The following is a 15217-nucleotide window of genomic DNA, read 5'->3' as shown; positions in this document are numbered from 1 at the left end:
TGTGTCTATCCACACGTACTCTTTTTCCTCCTAATAAAGACTTCACGTGTTTCACTACTTTCCGTCTTTGTGGGAATTCATTTCTGCAAAGCCAAAGGGCCAGGGCCTTGTCACTGACCGCTCGTCGAGTGGCTAGGATTCAGCGCTCTCACAGCCGCGGCCCGACCTCAATATGTGGCCGGGAACCGAAATCCTGCTTCAAGCTGCTGCAGGCCGAGGCCACCTGAGATCACTTCCAGTGTACTTTCTCCCAGTGTATCCTATGGTGTACATCAAGTTAGAGGCTTTGGGGTCAGAGTGGCCTTGCTTTTCATCTTGACTCTGCCACACGCTAGCTGTGCACACGCGGTCCAGTTTACCAGAACCTCCGAATCGCACTTCTATCATCTGTGCCTCCCTGGCAGAGCTGTGGCGAAGATGCAATGAGACTACCTAGCACAGTTCCTAGTGCTTAATAAATAGGAACTATTATGGTGCTGCTGCTGATGCTTTTGTTTTGCTTTTCCACCAGTCTGGCCACATTTCTATGGTGAAGGATGCAGGGCTGATTCATCTTTGGAAACCCCACCGAGTCCCCAGAGAGCCTGGCGTAGTAAATGTTTAGTAAATACTTGTTGAATGATCAATGAGGGAATGACTGTAGCCTATTCTGTTTCAAATCATTCCCAAGGGGCTCTATTATGAAATGCTGCTCAGACTTTCAGTTCTGCCAAAGGACAAACTATTCTTTGACCAAGAAAATTGCTTCTTAGTGCTTCCCCTCCAGCCTTCTGAAATGTGGGCCAATATTACGGCAGGGAAACTTTTCAGAGTACTGAGGTTTCTGCATTGGCTTTGTGAGCAAGTATTAGAATTTTTCATGGCTTATTCTATTGCTTTGTAAAATATTTTGATCTATATTCCCAAACTGATCACGCAAGACCTGAATGAACTGTTCTCATTAACCTCAGCAAAGACCCTTCCCCACTATGGATGGGATTGTCTGGGCTGCTTGAAAACGTAACTTGGGAACAAAGGTTATGAGTTTTCTCGGGCCAGCTTTGGACTACTGTGACTCTCAGTGTGGAGGAAGTTGCCATGGAAAATAGTTATTTAAAAAGACAGGCTGTTCTTTTGGGAAGTAGTGATCAAGAGAAAGGGGTATACATTTGCCTACATGCTGCTGCAGAAATCATTTTTGACAGCTCTTATCTGCCCAAGAATCTGGTAGACTGGAGCTTTTTTCCCACAGTGGACAAAAGGGGTAACTTTCCCAAAATGCTATCAGAAATTCCAGCCTCAGAAAGTTATTATGGGGTCACCCGGGCTCTCATCTCAAACCCCAAATTGCATGCTTACTGAAGACAGAGCAATGATACTGGAAGGGCTGGCAAACTGCCCAGAGAACACTCCTGTCATCTTGGTTTTGAGAGTAAAACAGACAAATGAAGTTGGTGATCTCACGGCTAATTACTGACTTCAACCAAAGTCATTCTGGACGTTTTGTTTAAAGATCAGAAAGATTCTACCTGGAACAAGGAAGCTCCTTGATCTAGTCCTTAGAGATGTCGTCCATCAGTCCAGGCACTGAGCAAGATGGAAAAGACCGAATTGAAACCATGAAGCTGATGGGCAGTAATCAAAAGTACAATTCAGGAGTGATGTCATAAAAATGGTGGCATAGGAGACCCCAGCCTTTGTCCCCCAACAAAGATGAACAGTTAGACAGCCATCCATGAAAAGAAAGAGCTCTGAGAGAGCTCTGGAATCCACTTAAACTTTAGCAACACAGTTGAACAAAACCCCTGAGAATAACAGCTCAAAAAGGGAAAGAAGACAGCGTCATCATTTGTGTGCCTCATCCCATCCCCAAGCTGGCACTGCTCAGCACCAAAAGTGAACTTTCCGGGTAGGGAGGGCTCCCCTCCCTTGGAAGAGTTGCAGGGGTGAGCTACCAGTTTCCCCAGCCTTTCAGGGCACTGCATGAATGTCCTCCACCAGTTTCACCCCACTCCAACTGGCAAAGCTGAGACATACAGAGATGGCAGGAAACAGAGAAGAAAAGCAGGGGCTACCAGGAGTAGCCACACAGCAGGAGTGATCATGTCTCCCAGTGACCTGATCTGCAGACAAACCTGGCAGCTCTCCCCACTAAAGAAACCAAGGGCCAGCAGAGCTGCCTGGGACCCCCTGCAGACTTCACCAGCTTTTGCCCCACAGGTATTCACACATTCACTGATGCCAGCTGCCTGAGTCCTTGTCTATTCCCAACCCCTCCCCCCAGCCCCGTCTGGAGCCCAGGATCTGTATTGGCCTGTGCGGCTACACAAATGCAAGACATCAGCCTAGATTCTTGCAGCTGATCCCCTCTGCTGTGTGTATACTCAGGGAGAGCCCCTTCAGCAGTGTACTGGCCTTACCCTCATCACTGGGCTCCAATGCAGCGCATGTGCCCAAGGGGACACTGTCCAGCCATGGGAGATAGTCCTCCCTCCCACACCCCCCAAAAAACTCACAATACACTTGTGGACCCGGAGAAGGCCTTTTCTTCTGTCACTCGCTTGCACTGTACTCACCTGCAGCTAGCCCTTCCAGCTGTGCACCTGCCTAGCCTTGGCCTGACCCACACGGCTGGCCACCACTGCTCTGCACCAGCAGTGGGATGCAGCAGCCAAGGCATGCATAATGATGGCCAGGGAACCTGCATCTGCAAGCATGCCCATAGTTGGCTCCGGCCTTTTCTGTCTGCTCTGGCCCCCACCACTACATGTGTATGTCTGTGACCAGCTCCTGCCACTACACAGGCACTTGCAGCTGGCCCCTGCAGCTCAGGGTATGCACACCACCAGCTCCAGCTACCTCTGCTGCCTGTCCTGGTCCTTAGCTCCTGGACTTGGAGGCACTGCTTAGGACCCTGATAGCTCTTGCAGCCACTGTGGACACCCACAGTGCTCACCAAACTATGTGGCTGTTGATACTCTCGACCCCAGGAGGCTGAGTAGAAGATTTATCACAGTCCCTTGGACCCAGTGCTGCTATACCCCCTCCCCCAACACGTGGTACCCTGCACACTGGACCTGGGGTCACAACATGCTCCAGCATGTCCCTACCTGCAGGTAAAAGTCTTCCCATACCAAAGTTAGTCCATAAAGTCTGGAAGAGGTGACTGCTTCTTCAAATGTACATACACCTATACAAGGCTACAGGGATCACAAAGAACCAGGGAAATAGGACTCCACCAAAAGATTACAGTAAACCTCCAGAGCTGACCCCCACCCCCCAAAGGGAGATCCAGGAATTTCCTAATAAAGAATCTAAAATAATTGTTCTAAAGATGCTCAGAGAGCTACAGGAGAACACAAGTAATTTAAGGATATCAGGAAAACAGTACAAGAACAAAATGAGAAGTTCAACAAAGAGAAAACATAAAAAAAGAAACAAATAGAAATTTTGGAGCTGAAGAATATGATGACTGAACTGAAAAATCAGTAGAAAGCTTCAACATTAGACTTGACAAAGCAGGAAAGAATAATTGAGCTTGAAGATAGATCAATTGAAAATATCCAATCAAAGGAGCAAAAGGAAAAAAAGAAAAAAACAGTAAAAAGGACTGGATCAAAATGGCAGCGTAGGAGGATCCTGAACTCACCTGCTGCCATAGACACACCACATCTACAGCTACATAGAGAATAGCTCCCTACCTATGAAAGAAATCCGAAAAGTAACTGAACAACTCCTACACATCAGGCGAGTAAGAAAAATCCCACATCAAAATGGGTAGGAGAGACTGACACAATCTTGCCATGAATCCCACCCCGTCACAGTGACTCACAATAAGGAGGGAACTCACAACTCTGAGATTCTCTCTGAGGAGTGAAGGGTTTGAAATTGCCACCCCAACTTTTAAGACCTGCAGCTGAGAGATTGGGCCCCCAGAACATCTAGTTTTGAAAGCCAACAGGGCTTGTATGCACAAAACCCACAAGACTAAGAACTGGTCTTAAAGGCTTGGGCAGGGCACTCCCAAAGCCCCAGGTGCCAAGCACATACCTCCCCTAACTCTGCTGCTGGATCCTGGTGTGTGCTCCTGAATGCCTCTGTGAGAGCAAGCTCCAGTAGTGAGGGAGAATGCTTAGGAAACAGGTCATGAATGGTTGGCAGAGGAGAAGCCAAAAATGAGCTATAGCACCACCTTGTGGAATACAAAAGACAAGTTTCAAATGGCCAGCCTGGTGAATATTAAGAACCAAAGAAAGAATAAAAGCTTAGTTAATGTGTCTGCTACTTCGAAGGTAAAAGCAGAAGTGAATAGCTGCAAACAATACGAAAAACCAAGGAAATATATTATCACAAAAAGAAATACAGTATCACAATAAGAAAATAGTAATTCTTCTGTAAACATACTCAAAGGCATGGAATATTATGCTCTAAATGATGAAGAATTCAAAATAGCTGTTGTGAAGAAATTCAACAAGTTACAAGAAAACTCAGAAAGGCAGTTCAATGAAATAATGAATAAAATTAATGGACAGGAGTTCTTTACTAAAGAGAATGAAAATATAGAAAAGAACCAAATGAATTCTGGAGCTGAAAAATTCAATAAATGAGATTAAGAGTGCAATACAGAGCATCTGTAGCAGGGCAGAGCAGATGAAAGAAAGCAGTAGTAACGTGGAGTGTAGGAAGATAAAAATAGTTCCCTCTCATCTTCTAACTTTACTAAGATTTAAAAAGAGTGAGGAAGGCCTACAAGAGCTATCAATTTCCATCAGAAGGGCAAACATTTGAATAACTGGAGTCTGGAAGAGAAGAAAAGAGAAGGAGAAGGAGGCAGAGAGTTTAAAGAAATAATAGTGAGAACTTCCCAAACCTGAGGAAGGACATGGATATACAAGTCATGATAAAGACAAAAAACTATCCCATTCACATTAGCATCAAAAACAATAAAATACCTAAGGATAAATTTATCCAAGGAAGTGAAAGATCTTACAGTGAAAACTACAAGACTTTGCTGAAAGAAATAAAAGATACAAACAAATGAAGGGACACCCCATGTTCATGGATTGTAAGAGTTAATACTGTTAAAATGTCCATGCTACCCAAAACCATCTGTAGATTCAACGCAATCTCTATCATAATTACAATGACATTTTTCACAGAAATAGTAAACCTTTTAAAATTTGTATGGAGCCACAAAAAGATGCCAAATAGCCAAAGCAATCCTGAGAAAGAACAAACCAGAGGCATCACACTTCCTGATTTCAAACTACACTACAAAGCTACAGGAATTAAAGTATGGGGTTGGCACAGACACATAGACCAATGGAAGAGAACAGAGCACCTAGAATTCACCACCCACCCCAACAAATATTTGATAAGGGAGCAAGGAACATCCAGTGCAGGGAGGATAGTCTTCAACAAATGGTGTTGGAAAACTAGATAACCAAATGCAGAAATTAGACCTTATCTTACATCACTCAAAATTTACTTGAGAGAAATGGGTGACGGGGATCAAAAGGTAAAAATGAACATCACCCTCCGAGCACCTCCCTACATGAGTCATCTGTGGGCTGCTTATTTTGTTTCCCAGAGTTTAATTCCAAAGCTGCATTTCTTCCCCCCCCCACCCTCCTTTCCTCCTTCCTTTACCATATCAATAGTTAAACTACTAAAAGAACACAGTGGATAAGGAAGGAAGGGAAGGTAGGGGGAGTGATATTCTATCATCAAGGAAGCTGCAAAAAAGATATACTGTGGTCAAAGAAGGAGAAGACAAGAAGAATAAAGATAGACACACATTCTGTTCCAGTTGTATTTCCTTTCCTTATCCCTAAAATGATTCTAACCCTCAGTAATAAAACAGAAATTGGGCTCTGTCTTTTCCCTTTCTCAACTCCTATCCTGGCAAAGATTGTAAGGTTATTTTGCTGGTACAGCTCCTGAGGTTAGGTAAAGATCCAGGGCAAGCAACAAGACTCCAGCATTCCATTTTTGACCTTAGTCTTGATGCAGAACTACCTCTTTCACGTGTGTGCTATTTGGTAATTGTGAGATTTGTTACAGTATGGAAAAAAGAAAAAAAAATTAACTTGAAATGGATCAAAGAATTAAACTTAAGACCTGAAACCATAAAACTCCTAAAGAAAACAGGGAAGGAGCTCCTCAATACCAGTCTTGGTAAAGACTGTTTGGATATGACACTAAAAACACAAACAGCAAAAGAAAAAGTGAGAGTATGTTAAACTTAAACACTTCTGCACAGCAAAATAAACAATTGTCAAAATGAAAAGGCAACCTACAAAACTGGAGAGAATTTTTGCAAATCATGTATTGCATAAGGAGTTAATATCCAAAATTTGTAAAGAACTTAAACAACTCAAGAGCAAAAATCCAATCCATGAAAGAATGGGCAGAGAAACTGAATAAACATTTTTCCAAAGATGATATACAGATGACCAACTGGTACATGAAAAGATGCTCAACATCACTAATCATCAGGGAAATGCAAATCAAAACCACAATGAGCTATCACCTTACATCTGTCAGAATGGCTATTATCCAAAGACAAGAAATAAGTGTCGGCAAGGATGTGGAGAAAAGGGAAATTTGTGCACAGTTGGTGGGAATGTAAATTGGTGCAACCACTGTAGAAAATGGTATGGAGTTTCCTCAAAAAATTAAAAATAGAACTACTATACGATCCAGCAACTCCACTTCTGGGTATATATCAAAAGGAAATGAAACCATTAGGTCAAAAAGATATCTACACTTCCCTGTCCATTGTAGCATTATTGACAATAGCCAAGATATGGAAAAACCTGTCCATCAATGGATGAATAAATGAAGATGTGATATATACATACACACATACAAACACAATGGAATGTACTTCAGCCATTAGAAAGAAGGAAATCCTGCCGTATGTGACAACATGGACAGAACCTGAGGGCGTTATGCTAAATTAAATGTCAGACATAGAAAGATAAATACTGTATGATATCACTTACGTGTGGAATTTAAAAGTCCAAGCTCAGAGAAACAGAATGATAGTTACCTGGGGCTGGGGAAAATGGGAAGGTGTTGGTCAAAGAGTACCAACTTCCAGTTATAAGATGAATATGTTCTGGAGAATCTCACATACAGCATGATGATCATAGTTAATAATTTTATATTGTATACTTAATTTTATATTGTATACTTTTATATTGTAATTTTATATTGTATACTTAATTCTATATTGTATACAAGTATACTTGTATACTTTATATTGTATAATAATTTTATATTGTATACTTGCTAAGAGAATAATCTTAAATATTCTCACAACAATAAATAAATGATTACATGATGCTATGGTGGTAATCATCTGGCTAAACATGAACATAACAAATTGACATGTGGTACACCTTAGACTTGCACAATATTATGTCAGTTATATCTCGATAAAGCTGGAAACCCTCCACCAAACCCAAAGAAAAAAAGTACAATTCAAGTCATGTTTTGTTCAATGGGTGGGGGGCGGAAAGATTCTACTGGAAATATTAGACATTCCTTAGGTCTGAACTGCAGGATAGGAATTATGTTTGAATTTGGCAACTTATATTTGCTCCATTGCTGGGGAAGAGAATAAATAATAGGGCTTGCATGTATTGGGCAGAACATAAGGGCTGGAAGCTCCTGATCCCGGCTGAGGAATGGTAGGCAGTGGAGGGCATGACTTAGGGCTATGAGTACGGTGGAAAGGCTGCACATCTCTCTGGCTGATCTTACCATGCCAATTTGGACAGATGTGGAAGACAATACAAGTGGAGCTCTAAGGCTGCTGAGGCTACTGTTAACCATGGGCTCAGTCTACCAGTTGGGACGATCTGTGTCCAAGGCAGTGATGAAAGCTGGACAGACAATATTCTTACCAGTAAGAGAAGCTAAGGAGGTTAGGATCGATTCTGGTCAAGGTCTCTAATGGAAATAAAAAGGGAATGGCTTACTTTTTCTTCTGTCCTCTTTTTCCCCATCTCTACTTTTAGTTCTATCAGGGAAAGGCAGTGGGCTTTCATACATGGGTTAAAATTATACAGATATTGATTTGAATGGAAAAACTATGTGAAAGGAAATAGTGAAATAAACCTATTTATAAGGATGATTTGGGATATTTCCCATCAATGAAGTATCAAGAAACAATTTCAGATTATACACCTAGAAATGGGGCAAGTATGATTTAGGTTATGGAAATCTTTGGAAGTAAGTAACTGTCTCTCCACTACACTGAGATTTCACTCAGAGATGACAATCTGTTATTTGTACAGAGCTCTAAACTTTTCATAGCATTTTCATACACTTCTTTCACTTGAGGTGCATGAGAACCCTGTATGGTTTGCAGAACACATATTATTCCTCTGTGACAGGTAACTAAACTGAGACTCACAAAGGCCCAGCAGACTTGCTCAAGGTCACATATCCAGTTAAAGGCAGAGCTATGCCTAGAAGTGGACTCTCAGTACTGTTTGTTCTGTTTTCTCTAGTTCTGTTTTAGCACGACCTGCAAATGACATGTTATGCTTTGACCTGGGCCAGTTTTTAGATGACTCAGACGTTCAGAAAATGTGCTGGATCTTCCTTGGTGGATGATTCCAGCATATTATGGTGTTTAGAGGAACAGCTTGGGGCTAACAGTGGGAGTAGAGTGGCTGCTGCTTCTTTCCTAGGGGAAGAACAGGACAGTTTAAACTGACTTGAAGGTGAAAACTGCCTCTTGAAAAATCTTTGTTTTGTAGAAAGAGAGACCATTTGGTTGCAGCCTTGTGCAGGGATAATTATAGCTTGAATCAACTGAACTCTTGGTGGATACATTTATTTCTGAAAAATTATACTTGGAGAGTTTTAAGTGACCACAGTTTCTCAAAATATCAGCAAGTAGAAAATGAACAAATCAAATCCCAATTAATTTTCTGGATCTAATATTGCAATGATGGTTTTTAGTCAAATAAAAATATATTTACTCAGAACATAAGTACACCTAAGGAGAATGGGCAAAGACAGCTATATTTGAATTAATTTTTTATGTTTCCTTTACTGTTATTTATTTTCTGCATCAAAAGATATTCACTAGGTACTCTTTCCTGTGAAAGTAGGCAGGGCAAGTATTCCTATTTTTCAGAGGGCACTTATTTTGTTTTCCATTTTTAAGGCTACCTTAGAGTTGAAAATTCATGTCTTCAGCTAGGGGCCAAATTTGCCATAAGGACAATCAATGTTTCACATCCAAGAAGGGACATTTATTTATAGTGATCACTGCCATGGGCCTTGGGGAAGTGTTTAAGATAAAACAATATTCATGACTCTGTCCTTTTCCTCAAGACCAAGAGCTGGTTCTCATTAGCTAATCTTCCAACAACACAGGCAAGGGAGTGGACCCTCACCGCCTCAGTCATTTGATCTGAACTAGGCTTCAGATGTTCTCACCTGGTTCATGACTTTTTGGAGAAGCTTGAAAGACTTCTCTTACTTGGCTTGATTCTCAGAGTGGTCTGGATTCTGCTTATGAGTTGACCTGGTGGGGACATTGGTCACAAGGACCTGAAGTATTCCTCTGGATCAACCGAATTATACAGACTATATACTGAGAGTGGCAGAAAGCATCTTAACAGGGAAACAGGTAGCAGGAAAAAAAAAAAAAAAAGAGGTTAAAGAAATGAAGTAAGGACAGTGATTTGTCAATGTTGAGACTGATTCTTACAGGTCAGAATTTCAACATTGGCACTATTGACATTTTGGGTTAAATAGTTCTTTGTTGTGGGGATACCCTGTGCATTGTTGGATGTTTAGCAGCAACCCTGGCCTGTACCCACTACGTGCTAGTACTACCCCTCCCCACTTGTGACAACGAAAAATGTCCCCAGACATGGCCAAACATCCCCTAGAGGGCAAAATCACTCCCGATTGAGAACCGCTGTTATAGGGTAATATAGCTGTAGTTGATGACTAGTAGGTTGTGATATAATCAGCCTTAGGTTTACTCTTTAGATGCTTCTGGGAGCATGACCGAGTTGAAGGAGCATGGGCTTTGGAGTCAACCAAACCTGAGCTTAGATCCCAGTTCTGTCACTTACTTGCCATGTGACACTGGGCAATTTAATCTCAGGCTCTTCATCTGTAGGGGTAACAGTGCCTATTTCCCTGGGCCATGTGACAAATCCCCGCAGCATTGTGCCAGGCACAGTCAGGGCTCACTAGATGTTAGTCTCTGTTCTTCCTCCCTTTCTTCTTTCCCCTTCTCCCAAGGTGGGCTGTGAAAGCAGGGAAACCAAGGGACTGAGCAGGTGGAAGTTCTGGTCCATATTCTACCCCCTTACCTAGTATCAGACTTCTTGTGAGCGCCATAAACATTAAGAAGGTGAACATTCGAGGTTTAGCCATAAGGAACACCCAAAAGCTTTGCAACTGGAGACGTCTAGGAATGTGTATGTGTTTATACATATATACAGCACACTGCTAAAGTCATTTGCTGTGTGCCTTTGGGCCACACCTCAACTGGCATCCTGAAAAGTGATCCACTTTGGGCAACTGAGGCAACAATAGATATATCCTCAGACCATTCTACAGATCTTTGGAGTGACTGGGCTGATGGTCACACTTCCTTATGCAGCTGACCCTACAATCCTGAAAACTTATCAGCTCTGACCACTACTGTCAACCTATAGCAAGCATACAACTCTAAATCTGGACCCTGCCCACCAGTCTGGACATAGTGCTTTTGCTGCACAGCATAGGTGGGAGGATCTGAGCTGTGGATGGCTGAAGGAAAGGCAGCTTGTTAGACACTGCACAGGGAGGGGAGAGGCTGTCAGCATGAGAAGTGTGGGAAAAGGAACATCAGGACACTGCCTCAAACAAAACAGCACTGAAGGGCTTGCTGGGAAGCTCCACAAATAGAACCGCACTGCACATGGGAACCAGAGATAGGATCAGGAGACATCAGGTGGGGAGATAGAGGACTGTGTACCAGACTGTTTGCCTTCTCAGCTCTTTTTGCTGCTTAATAGCAGTCTGCAAATCACTGCATATTTCCTCAGTTTCTACCTCTATAAAGCTTACTCTGAAGATTTACAAGCAGCTCATGCAGCTCAGTAACAAAAAAACAAACAACCCAATCCAAAAATGGGCAGAAGACCTAAATAGACATTTCTCCAAAGAAGATATACAGATGGCCAACAGACACATGAAAGAATGCTCAACATCATTAATCATTAGAGAAATGCAAATCAAAACTACAATGAGGTATCATCTCACACCGGTCAGAATGGCCATCATCAAAAAATCTAGAAACAATAAATGCTGGAGAGGGTGTGGAGAAAAGGGAACACTCTTGCACTGTTGGTGGGAATGTAAATTGATACAGTCACTATGGAGAACAGTATGGAGGTTCCTTAAAAAACTAAAAATAGAACTACCATACGACCCAGCAATCCCACTACTGGGCATATACCCTGAGAAAACCATAATTCAAAAAGAGTCACGTACCAAAATGTTCATTGCAGCTCTATTTACAATAGCCAGGACATGGAAGCAACCTAAGTGTCCATCATCGGATGAATGGATAAAGAAGATGTGGCACATATATACAATGGAATATTACTCAGCCATAAAAAGAAATGAAATGGAGATATTTGTAATGAGGTGGATGGAGTTAGAGTCTGTCATACAGAGTGAAGTAAGTCAGAAAGAGAAAAACAAATACAGTATGCTAACACATATATATGGAATCTAAGGGGAAAAAAAAAAGGTCATGAAGAACCTAGTGGCAAGACGGGAATAGACACAGACCTACTAGAGAATGGACTTGAGGATATGGGGAGGGGGAAGGGTAATCTGGGACAAAGTGAGAGAGTGGTATGGACATATATACACTACCAAACGTAAAATAGATAGCTAGTGGGAAGCAGCCACATAGCACAGGGAGATCAGCTCGGTGCTTTGTGACCGCCTGGGGGGGTGGGATGGGGAGGGTGGGAGGGAGGGAGATGCGGGAGGGAGGAGATATGGGAACGTGTGTATATGTGTAGCTGATTCACTTTGTTATAAAGCAGAAATTAACACACCATTGTGAAGCAATTATACTTCAGTAAAAATGTTTAAAAAAAAAAAAAGCTTACTCTGCCTGCTTCTAAGGATGTTGTTAAGATCAAACAAGGCAACACACGTAAATGGACAATTGAAGCCCTGAGCATGGCAGGTGTTACCTTTCTATACGAGGCCAAAAACAGTCAAGACACAGCACCTGTTGCCAGTGTCACAGTAATGGTGACTAATGTAGTAAAAATGTATGTGCCAGGAGATTTACATGAATCATTGGTATCTCTACAACTCTGTGAATTTGATATTTTTATTCCCATTTCACCAGTAAAGTTAAGTGATTTGTTCGAGGAACTCAGTCCTGCCTATTTCCAGAGATTGTACTCTTCTCACTACCTTACATGCCTCCCCTAAATTCTTCGTACATTCATAAGCTGTCAGTATGGTGAGACTGAAGTATGACTCTTATCTTTAAGCTTTCCTTTCTTCATAACTACTCAGTCCTGTAATTTCCCACCTTAGAAATGTACACAAGCTTTGATCTAGTAAAGCTGTTATAAAAGCTTCAGTCTGGAGACTGGCCTTCGTATTTTCCTGAGTACGTGAGTTCTAACCAAGCAGGATTCCAGCAACCTTGCCATGGCCCTGGGAGCAGCTTAGAAAGCCATCTGTGCACAGAGTCCCCATTACACACTGAAAACCACAGCAGTTGCAACAAGGCTAAGGATTAGGGATAGTGGGAGGATGAGGTCTTTCATCTCTGTAATATTGTTCCATCATTGCTATAGCAAATCACCACAAATTTAGCCACTTAAATCAATACAAACATTATTTTACAGTTCTGTAGGTCAGAAGTCTGACGCAAGTCTCACTAGACTAAGGTCAAGGTATCAGCAGGGCTACATTCCTTTCTGCAGGCTCTAGAGGAGAGTCTGTTTTCTTACTTTTTGCAGCTTCTAGAGACGGTCCTCACTCCCGGGTTCACAAATCTCGTCCTCCATCTTCAAAGCTAACAGCTCTGACTGCTTTTCCACCATCATGCTTCTCGCTGACTGACGCAGGCAGGAAAGGCTTTCTCCTTATAAGGGTTCAGGTGATTAGATTGGTTCCACCTGGGTAATTCATTCTCCCCTCCCCTTCTCAAAGTCCTTAACCTTAATCATATTTGCAAAGTCCCCGTTGCCGCATAAGGTAGCATACTTACAAATTCTGAGGATTAGGATGTGGACATCTTTGGGGTATTATTTTGTCTACCACAGTCCCCATTCAGATTACAAGTACGAGAGGCATAAACAGGTTCGGGAACAAACACACCTGACTCTTAGTAAACATACAATGAACTTATTAGTGGGAGCAGAAGTGTGTGGGTACTAGGGAGTGGCTGACTAGCCCACATAATGTGACTGTTCAGTATGCATTTTGTCATCTCTGTTTTATAGGCAGAATGGACACAGCTGGTTGACATGGTGAAATGTGAAATGGGAGTCAATTAATAGAATTTCTACTGCCATTTGTTCGGCAGGGCAGGTTTGGGAAGCTGAGTTTGATAGTGTTGTCAGGAACTTGAGTGCTGCTGTTTTAGCCTTGAGGGACAAAACAATTAAAAACTATCCCTTGACGCCATATAGGAGTGAAGTGGGAGCACCTGCTGGCCTTCAGGGCTGGGCACCCATTGATTTTGAGGTGAGAAGCTGGGTGGTTATTGAAGGTGACTGATAATGGGGCTAGAGAGGAACAGGAATAAACAGGTCTTTACAAATTTGAACTTGGCTCGATAATTCTTCTCTATGAAGATGTCTTTTTCCCTCTCCTCAGCCAGAGATTTTAACATTGTCTGAGTTCCAAATTCTCCATGTATACATGTCTCACTTGCAGCTCTCATAACATGGAGTTATAATTATTTAGTTTTATGCTCAGACTGGGTGCCCCTTGAGGACAGACCCTGTATCTGATTTACTGTTGCATCCCGTGATCTGGTTCAGTGTCTGTTACAGAGTGAGGGAGTGAGGGCATGCAAAATCTGGAGGATTTACACCCATGGTTACCGGTCAGGGTCATACATAGTCTTCCAAAGGAGTAGAGGGTCCCACTTAATGCCTCATGAGAGGCTAGAAATGGTGCTTGGCAATGGAGGCTTAAATTAGGATCAGCTTTTGGGACTTCCTGGTGGTCCAGTGGTTAAGACTCCACATTTCCACCACAGGGGGCACGGGTTCAATCCCTTGTGGGGCAAACCAAGATGCCGCGTGGAGCGGCCAAAAAAAGAAAAAAATTAGGATCAGCTTTTATTGTTGGCTGGGAAAGGGCTGTCTTCCAGATCAGTTCTGTAGGGGATTGTAGGGTTCTGTTGTGCTGGCTGGTTTTCATTATGTCTTTGACTGGTTTAAAAGCAGATTCAAGCTGACTTGTGCAGCAGAAACTGATAGAGCTAATTGCCCTGGAGGCGGCCAGCAAGATTACTGTGTGATGATGAAGTTGTATAATCCTTCTAGGCATAGGATTGCTAGTTGTGGTGATTTGCAATGATCACATAAGGCAGTGAAACACCTAATGCCCCTTTTCTCTTCAAATATGTTTAATGAAGTAGACATGGCATCATATTAGTAGAATTAAACAGAGTTGCTTTAAAATGTGTGTTTGCTGTTTTTGGCTCAGTTATTTCCTGCCAAATTATTTTGCCAATGGTGCAAACCAGCTCAGACTATTGCTCATCGAGCTGGGATGGTCTACATTTGTGGTGTATGGATAGTAACCTTGTCACAACTGCAGGTTTGATACTAGATTTCATTTCTTCTACCACTTTAAATTTAGAAGTGGTCTAAACTCATTTTGGAAGTCCTTTGGGAATAGTCCAAATATGTTTTGTGTGGTCAATAGGGGTGGTCTCTGCTGAATGGTACAGAAATTGGTGGAAAGTACCATGTAGTTTTATCACAATTCTTGGTCTGATTGCTCTTGTCCTCAATTCATTTGAATATTTCTCTCAGATTGGTTAATGCTACTTCATCTATTTCATCTTGGCCTTGTGGTGTTTGATTCGTATGCATTCTCAGAATAGTTTGGCCTCATGGTATTTCTGAGTCAAATGTAGCAGGAAAGGATGAAAAATAGCTTTACTTTTGCAACTTACTTTCTTAATCAACATTTATGAGTAAAAAAGTAGAAG

The 15217-nt window shown here is 42.2% G+C and overlaps 1 long non-coding RNA gene across 3 annotated transcripts in view; it reads right to left on the bottom strand.

Annotated features, from left to right (window-relative positions):
- LOC309654254 overlaps positions 1–14672 on the bottom strand; it is a 52133-nt gene extending 37461 nt beyond the window's left edge. For 2 of the 3 annotated variants that reach the window (XR_014260074.1, XR_014260075.1), the window contains exon 1: positions 12996–14672. This is a non-coding gene — a long non-coding RNA (uncharacterized lncRNA). The remainder of the gene's footprint in view (positions 1–12995) is intronic. The other variant, XR_014260076.1, reaches the window with a different exon arrangement.
- Between the last annotated feature and the right edge of the window lie 545 nt (positions 14673–15217).

The sequence above is a fragment of the Balaenoptera physalus genome (assembly GCF_965194825.1).
Source record: "Balaenoptera physalus genome assembly, chromosome: 2".
NCBI lineage: Eukaryota > Metazoa > Chordata > Mammalia > Artiodactyla > Balaenopteridae > Balaenoptera > Balaenoptera physalus.
The sequence above is the reverse complement of the archived record's forward strand: the minus strand, read 5'-3'. Positions and strand labels throughout refer to the sequence as shown.